Below are 8,868 nucleotides of genomic sequence, written 5' to 3' on the forward strand. Positions count from 1 at the left end.
TGGGCTACAGAGTGAGACTCTGTCTCAAAAAAGAAAAAAAAATGGATTCAACGAATTATCACTGCTAAGTTCCACCAGCAAATTATTAAATGTGGTTCCAAAGGGATATTTAAAAAAGGAAATTAAACGTTTTCCAAGAAAGCCCTATTCACAACAGAAACACAGACACTGTGTTTCATGACCTCACCACACAAACTTCTCTCATGTGCTGGGAGGGACCACGGGGATCTCTGATCACCCACCTGTGTTAACTGGAGATCCACACTAGGACCCTAAGGCCTGGGAACCAGCCTGGGTCAGGGAAAAGAAGTGGTAGATGTGGCTCCCAAAGTGCTTAAGGGGCTCCTTTCCCTGTGGCTGTTATCCTGACTGGATGCAGCAGGGCCAGGCTTTTCACTGTGACGTTTTCTACATTTTATTAGAATGACAGGAGCGTCCCTGTTCGAGGCCTGACCCAGTAGTGGGCCATGCTGATGGCTCGAGGTCCAAAGGGCGCTCTTGGGGTGCATAGGAGGATTTGTGACAGCCCAGATAATAGAGGAAATCGTGGCTTTGAAAAGGCAAGTGCAGGTTCAGGGACGGTGTATATCCATTTCTGTCAGTGACCTGAGGGTTTCAGACATTCACGAGGGAGCTGTCAGTGTGGGATCCCAAGAAGTCCAAGAACTGTCAGACACGTGGCCATTAACCCCATTTCTACACAGGGACTACACTGCGCATGTCCGAGAGAGCGTTTTAGGGGCAGGGAGAGGAGAAGGGGCAGTGTCCAGGGGAGAGGAGGGGTTGAGGGAAGGGAAGGGGCAGGGCCGAGGGGAGAGGTGGGGCCGAGGGAAGGAGGGAAGGAGGAGAAGGGATGGGGTGGAGGAAGCGGACGGGGTGAGTCCAGCTACAGAGGGAGGATCATTTCTATGGCAACCCTGACAGGTTTGTGAGCAGCTCCAGGTCCCCTGCTGCTCAGTGATAAATCAAACTCACTGATTGAGCATGAAGCCAGCATGTTAAGAAGATTCATGGCATAATTAGAAGGTAAGATCAGCAGTCCTGTCCCGCTGTGACAGGCAGGAGAGGTTTGGGAACATCTAGGAACCCTTGGCATGGCAGAACTGCTCTGGACGCGCGGAGGTCCGGATTCGAAAGCCGTAGCTACGCCTGGCATACTGGGAGTTGTCGTCTTTCATTAGCTTCCAGGTTTTTTTTTTTTTTTTTTTTTTGAGATGGAGTTTTGCTCTCGTTACCCAGGCTGGAGTGCAATGGCGCAATCTCGGCTCACCGCAACCTCCGCCTCCTGGGTTCAGGCAATTCTCCTGCCTCAGCCTCCTGAGTAGCTGGGATTACAGGCACGCGCCACCATGCCCAGCTAATTTTTTTGTATTAGTAGAGACGGGGTTTCACAATGTTGACCAGGATGGTCTCGATCTCTCGACCTCGTGATCCACCCGCCTCGGCCTCCCAAAGTGCTGGGATTACAGGCTTGAGTCACCGCGCCCGGCCCAGCTTCCAGGTTTTTAATCGCAGGGCAGCAAGATTACAATCACAGCCAGCAGGAACGTGGGGCAGCCCACAGTCCTGAAGGGGGAAGCCGGGCTGTGCTGGCCTCGCTGTGCATTCTGGGTCTTGTGGTCTCTTCACCGCTCTCACCGGTGTTTTAAAGTGCTTCAAAACTACAATCCCAGCATGTCATGGGATCGGGGAAGGGGCACAGTTCTGGGGGAAGAGCAGAGGCTCACGCCTAGCCAGGGGCTGGAAACTGTACCTCTTAAAGCTTCCCCGCCCGTTAGTGGCAAGTCGGCTGAACTAGAATCCCAGCAGGTGAAATACGAGGAGGCGGTCAACACAGGAGGGTTTGCCAGGGCAGTGTGGACCTCACCGCTTCCACAGCGATATTGGCTACCGATTGCCTGCACTTCCTTGCCATGGGAATTGAGTCTGGAGAGGGACAGGAGGGGCAGGTCCAGGTTGGGCAGTGAGGAGGGCATGGCGCTGTAAAGTGCACCTCTTCCGTGTCCTATTCGGACTTGTGTGGTCCTAACCCGACTTCTCGCTGATCAGCTGGGTTCTCTCCCGCAGCTGCTGCCGAGGTCTTTACTGGGCATCGAGCCTTCTCCAGCCCAGGGAGCCGCCTGCTTTCCTAAGCTGCTGTGGGAACTGGCCTGAGATCCAGACGCTGTCCATTGTGCCGCTCCCCTCTTTTCCCTCCATTCAGAGAGCATTTCAGACACTTTGGGGAGAAATCCGCTGCCTGGCCCGCCAGTGCACAAGTTCAGAGCTTTGTAGGGGGTATATGGACTGTGGCTTTGTGAAAATATCACCCTCCCCAGCGCCTTTTTCACGGATGTGGATGTTGAGGCGGCAGGGAGGATCATTATTGGTTTTCCCAGGAGATGCTACTAGCAGAGGAGAAAATCTCAATTCCCAGGCCTGTGTCTCTGGTGCGGTGGCACGCAGCCTCCTTCCTGGCACCGCCCCTGCCACCCACTCCAACGTGTACCTGTCTGGCAGCAGCTGGACAGCACCAACATTGCTTGGGCACGCGAAAGCGCATGCGCAAGCAGCCTGTCACAAGCGCCAGCGCTGAGCCGGGGCTCACGTCACAGTGACAGCCACCGTTGCCTGGGGAACGGTCTCAGCTGCTTAGCAAAGCAGGGGCACTCTGTGGCAGTGCCTCGGCGTTTGGCAACGGCCCTCCCTCTCCGCGGGATCATCACCACATCCTGCGATTTTAGGAATCCGGCAGCCCGAACCCGGGTGAGAAAAGGTCGCAAGGGGCTTCAAGGATGTCCACGGTGATCCACAAGAATCCCCACAATGCCTCAGGCCTGCCCAGATAGTGTGAAGTTACCCCTCGCTCAAAGTCCTCCTGGCTGAGATTTCCAGGTACGGCCTGCCTGCCAGCGGCGGGGCTGCTCTGTCCCCGAGAGGCTTCCCGGCAGAGAGCAGTACACCGCAGCCTCAGGAGCTGCCTGGCGGTGTGTTTCCGTGCAAGTGGTGGATGTCTCTGTGTGTCTTTGTGTGTGTGAGCGTGTATATGCGTGTATCTTTCTGAGTGTGTTGATGAGTGTGAGCCTGTGTTTGTGGGTGTGTCATGCTGACACGAGTGTGGCCAGTGCACTCCAGTGCCATTTCTCTGTAGTTTGCTTACCTTCAGCTGCGATCTGCGTTTGGCTCAGTTTAGGGGCTGTGGCGCCCCACGTTCTTTGTTTGCCTGGTGCTTTCTAAAGCCTCAGTGTAATGGGGTCTGTCTCCCACCTGCAGGTGTCATAATCACCTGCCCATCCCGAGGTGGGTCACTCCTTGAGAAACAAGACAGGCTCAACACACCTGCAATCAATTTCCTTCAAAAGCCCTTGGTCCTGTGGCACATCTAGGGCTGGAGGGACCCTAGCTGTCCCATCCACAGGACCCCTTGAGGGGCTACATTGATGTCCTTAAACTTATGTGTGTTTCGTCTACTTAGGATTCTTGTTAAAAGAGATTGTAATTCATGTGTGGGAGTGAGCCTGAGATTCTGTATTTCTTGTAGCCACTCAAGAGATGCCAGTGGTTATGGGTCAAGATTGACATTTGGAGGAGCAAGTCTCAGTATCGTTCTTTTGAGGTAAGAATTGGAGATGTAGGGTCTGCATTTAAAGGCCTTTTCTCAATATCCTCTCCACTTTTCTTCCTAATTATGTTGGTAATATAATTAAAACACACTGATTTCCAATATAAAAAGAGACACATCAATAATTCATAAATTTACTCTTTAGAAATGAATAATTTACTTGACTCTCGGTTGTCTCAGGACAGATTACATGGTATGAGTTAGCTGTGGCATGAAATGACAGTGGGCTTGGTATCATAAAGAAGTGAAATATCAGTAATGTAAGAAAAAATGAATATATTTAGAGTATAATGGAATTCTGTTTAGAATTATTTATTACCTGCTCTAGCTTGGGAATGTTCCTTAATCTCAGCTGTCTGAGTAATTTTTGGGAGCAGGGCCTGCTTTCTCTTCCACTCTCTATGGAACAGTGGTCTGCAAATGAGAATTACAAAATCTATACAGAGACTGTGCTGTGATTGGCAGAAGTTTCTAACATATTGGCAGCAAATACCCATGCAGTTAGAGTTCTTTGAAACATTTCTATTCGATCTTTGGAATGGTAAATGTATTCTGAAATATAGGATGAGAATTTTAGATGAATTAGTTTAAAATGATCTTTCATAAGACATTTTAATTGGTTTTACATTAATTAGGAATTAGGATATGTGAGACCTCTTCATTCTGCTCTTTTTGGTAGCTTAGAAATTATTTGTTTACATAAACATGAATGCAAATGCATACATGTGGGCAAACGATGTGTGTAGTTGATCCCAGGTTTAGCATTTCAGCTGTAGAAGTCATTTGTGATAAGTTATGAAACCTTAAATGCTTTGAGTAAATCATAATTATAGATAATTAAGAAATGTTGAGAAAATCCTTTCAAATAATTTTGTATAATTCTTCAATCAGTTACATGGTGATTTACAAGTAAAGTGCTGTAAAGTATATCGAATTTGTTACTTTTTAATTTGTGTTGCATAAATGGTAACAAAATACAGTGGTCCTATATAGTATTAATTAGAAATAGCTAAGTTTTCAAGGACCTAACTTAAGCAAGAATGTTGAACAGCGGAAATTTATTTTTATCATTGAATAAACATTAGATATATGTATATTTTTTCTTCAGAGAACCAGCAGAGGAAAACACAGCTTCTCTCTTGAGGAAGAAAAACATGAGGTTGGAATAAATTAAGCACTTTACACAGTGTTAAGTTTGAGAAATATTTTTGCTTAAAATTGTTCCTGTATATCCTGATTTTGAATTGTTATGTTTCATTTTATTATCCCTTGTATGGCTAGAAAGAGTTCCTAGAGAGAGAAGACAAAGGCAGTCTGTGTTGCAAAAGAAGCCCAAGGCTGAAGATTGAAGAACTGTTATGCAACTTTGCAGTGGACCTGGAGACAAGGAAAATCTTGTCAGGTAAGTTGGATGCTAAAACTTTGTCTAGGGGTTAACTGTCCATGTTTATTATTTTCTCATCCTAGAAAAAAATGTAAAAATAATTGCAGGGTAGGACCTTTCTTAAAATATTCTTTAGTGGAAACAGTACTTCAGAAACAGATTTTTAACCACTTATTAAGCTCCCACACTAGCTATGCTCTGGATTTAGATATAAAGTAGAGTGATAATCTGACACAGGGAATTATGTTTCTCTTGACAAGAGATGTTGACACAAAGGTCTCTCTTTAGAGGCCATAAAAGCAATTTGATCTAAACACTTTGTACTAATATTGTGATGTTTTATGTCAAAATGATGAAGTTACTAAGCTGTGTTAGCATATTCTAAATGTTGAAATTTATGAGCCATGGTGAGAAGGCAGAGGTTTTATTGACAAGAACTTAATTAGCACTTTCTGACTGCTTATCAAAATAAATGTGTTAAATGTTTCTCTCTGATGAAATAAAAGTGAAAAGATGGCTTAGCTAGATTTTATTTTTTATTTTGTTTTTCTTTCTTTGTTTAGTCTGGTACATTTTTCTTTTAAGCAGTCATAATACTAATCAGGAATCTTAGCTGATGCTGCACATTAGCTGTATCCAATAGCAGTTTGGTAACCTTAAAGCATGTCTGTGTGTACTGTCATTTTAAACATGCCCCACACATTTTGTTCACTGCTACAACTATTTTTGACTTAATGATGATAAAAGAATGGCTTATTCTGAGATATGAATATAGACCCATAAAATAACTCATTCCCATTCAAGGGTGACTTCACCAGTTTTAAGTCTCTCAACTTTCACCTACTTTTTGTATTTAGCCTTACCTCTAATGAGACCAGTTATGGGCAGAATTAGAAAAGTGTGATCAGAGATGTTAAAATTCAGCTTTCAAAACCCACTTATTTTGTACCATGATGTTTTTCTTTCTCAGAGAGGTAAAAACCTCTTGCAAGTCATTCAAGTTGTTTCTCATTTATTTGAACAAAGACAGTTGCTTGATATAACAATTAAACATTGTAGATTTTTTAGTCAATATCACATAAATTAGATTCTATTTTAAATAAACCACAATTTTGCCACCCACCAACAAATGAGCAATAATAAAAGTGTGTATATTATATGTATAAAACATGTGAAAGATCAGCTGTCCTGCCATTCAGAAATTAAAACTTGTTTCTCTAGGCTACAGCCCATGAGGTTCACTAGTCTACATCTAGCAGAAGCAAACTTCTAAAGACTTTTGGATGGGTAAAAATTACCCACATACATTTCATAAAATGTTATAACTTCCATTCTGATCTAAGGAGTTAACAGAATTATGAGTTTTGGCAAATTCAGTTCAGCAACATGTAACAAAAGAGGAACAGAAAGGGGTATGGGAGTAATCTCCATCTCACTGCACAATTCTGTGAAAAGGTAAATGAAGTTGGTGCTACAAGTATGTGGCACATTCATTACCTTTGTCTTTTTCTAAAACAATGGTATCTAAAAACATGCTGTATAATCACAAAATTTTCCAGGTGAATTTACACAGAAAAGAGAAGGGAAATATTCCAACCATAGATTTGGGTTTGGTACTTAGTGCAGCAATGAATTTTAGAAGGTGACAGGTTACATAATGAGGTTGAAGCTATGATTGCACCTGGCCCTGGAAAATTGCCATGTCAAGAGAAGAGACTATCAGCTCACCTGCCTTATATATGAAGTGATTATTGAGTATTCAATTATGGCTGAATTTTAAATGGTTGGGATCCAGTTCTAATTGATTTCAATGTAAATCAGTAGAGTTTCTAATCAGGGTTAAGTTCAATGCTGAATGACTAGTTAAGCCTCTACCATTTTAACTTATGCTTAAATCAATAGGTAGTATTATATTTCATATTTGATTGGAACCATATTGCCTCCATAACTGAGGCTATAAAGCCATTTCTTGACAGAGTGATATGTATTATTTTGTAAATGTGTACATTCCAGGCCACATAGATGCATTTGAAATGCAAGAATAAACAACAGGAATGCTCAGGAGTATTTTTAAATCTAAGGGATGTTTTTTAGGGAGCAGTTAACAAAAGCAGTAGCTATTTAATATTAGGTGTTTGAATTGCTACTCTATGGTGGGAAATAGAAGTTTAAAAAATTACATAATGTCATGATTATAAAGCATTACTGCAGGGAGGGTTAGGCTTCAGGAGAAGATAATCAAAAAAACCAGTTCTTCAGAAGGAGGCTGATTGGCTGTTTTGCTAAAGATAAATCTTTCCTCTTCCAAATATTCTGAAAAAACTAGTAGACTGATAGGAAGAAGTGTAGTGATTTGCACATTATCCAAGCCATTGAGTTATTCCTTCCTGTCCTCATTCTGGTTCTTGATTTGCAGGCCAGCTATTCTCTGCAGCTGGAGCAAATTATATCAGCAGAAGTGCTGAAGTGACCACAAGTTGACAAAAGGACATGATTTCTAGTAGCAAAAAAGCAACTAGATTTTATGAAATTCTGTCTAATAATGTTGTTTAACTCATGGATCCTGCATCTGATGCCTGCTTTTTATCCAGTCCTTTCAGTGGCCATTTGTTAGCAGTCACTCAGAAGAGGAAATGAAATGTAGCTATTGAAATAAAAATTGCTCTACTCTTTTTAATAGCTCAGCTGCAGGCTCTATTGTTTTATTTAATGGATTGTATAACTGAATTATCTCCTGATAATTTGTTTGGCTTCTGAGTCCCTGTCAGAATCTTGGAGTTTCCAGAGTCTGGTGTTTTGCTTATTCAAAATACAAGGGGATAGTAAAAGCAATTACATTCTTTAAAATGTAATTTCTGCTATAGAATCTATAGTACTATGAACAAGAAGAAATGCTTTTTCATCAAAGAAAGCATGTATAGACAGTCCCTAGGTTCAATAATTCTAGTTCAGAATACAGTAAAAACTTTATTTGCCTAAATGTATGGAGGCAAGTAGGCTTGGTGGCAGTAGTAAGAGGAAAAAAGAAAATAGAGGTACTAGAATACATAAATGTCTTCTGTCTTGTCAAAATTAATGTGTCATCTTCAAATTGGTAGATGGAGTCCTTGCTAGAGAATCCAGACAATGAGTCTCTCTCTCTCTCCTCCTGCCTATCCATTATAGATATAAAAAGCATACCTACTGAGTTTGACTTACTGTCATTGTAAACAGTATCACATGGTTATTGTATTTTTAATTATATTATTTGTTTGGTTACAGAGCAGTTAAGATTTATCTGGTTTCTGTTGTAAGAATCACAGTGATTAAGATACATGTATATTGCTCCTGCTTTTCTAAGAAGAATTTCATTATATGTATATTCAAAAGATCAAGATTAAAAAATAAAGTGCCTCCTACATAAGGAAGGTGGTGTAAAATACCAAGAGGAAGGATCAACCCTCTGCTCCATACTTATGAATATTTCAAATATGGATGAATTGCCTAGTATTTATCTGACTAAAATAAACTGCTATGGTTCTTGGAAGATTCTGCAGAAAGCTTTTGCAGTTCATTTTTGTCCTGCTTTCATATGTTCCATCAGATCAGCTTCATTGTTTTAGGAAGAGGAGGAGAAAGATTTGTTAAATCATGAAGTGGTAATACACCTTTCAGCTGAGAAAGATACACAATGTACAAAGCAGTTAAAACAGATTATACAGTATAACTTGTTAAGGATGTAAGTGACATACATGTAATCATTAATCTTGGAACAGACTGGAAATCTGTTAATGAATCAAATCAATACCCTCTCCATTGATCCATAATAATTTGAAAGAAATGAAAACTTTATCACTTACCGTATGTGGACATTATGATGGGCTGCAATTAGCTAGCCTCCAGG

General features: G+C 41.8%; 1 long non-coding RNA gene across 2 annotated transcripts; it reads left to right on the plus strand.

Annotated features, from left to right (window-relative positions):
* Positions 1-805: 805 nt before the first annotated feature.
* Positions 806-8,524, plus strand: LOC135273673 (uncharacterized). Of its 2 annotated transcripts, none has more exons than XR_010341492.1 (6): positions 806-1,026; positions 2,068-2,874; positions 3,521-3,595; positions 4,710-4,760; positions 4,883-5,003; positions 7,402-8,524. It is a non-coding gene; the product is annotated as an uncharacterized LOC135273673 (long non-coding RNA). The 2 variants fall into 2 exon arrangements; XR_010341493.1 differs by having other exon boundaries at positions 812-1,026; positions 2,724-2,874.
* The last annotated feature ends 344 nt before the right edge of the window (positions 8,525-8,868 follow it).

Source organism: Aotus nancymaae, unplaced genomic scaffold (assembly GCF_030222135.1).
Source record: "Aotus nancymaae isolate 86718 unplaced genomic scaffold, 86718_ANA_hifiasm-v0.15.2.pri h1tg000008l, whole genome shotgun sequence".
Lineage (NCBI taxonomy): Eukaryota > Metazoa > Chordata > Mammalia > Primates > Aotidae > Aotus > Aotus nancymaae.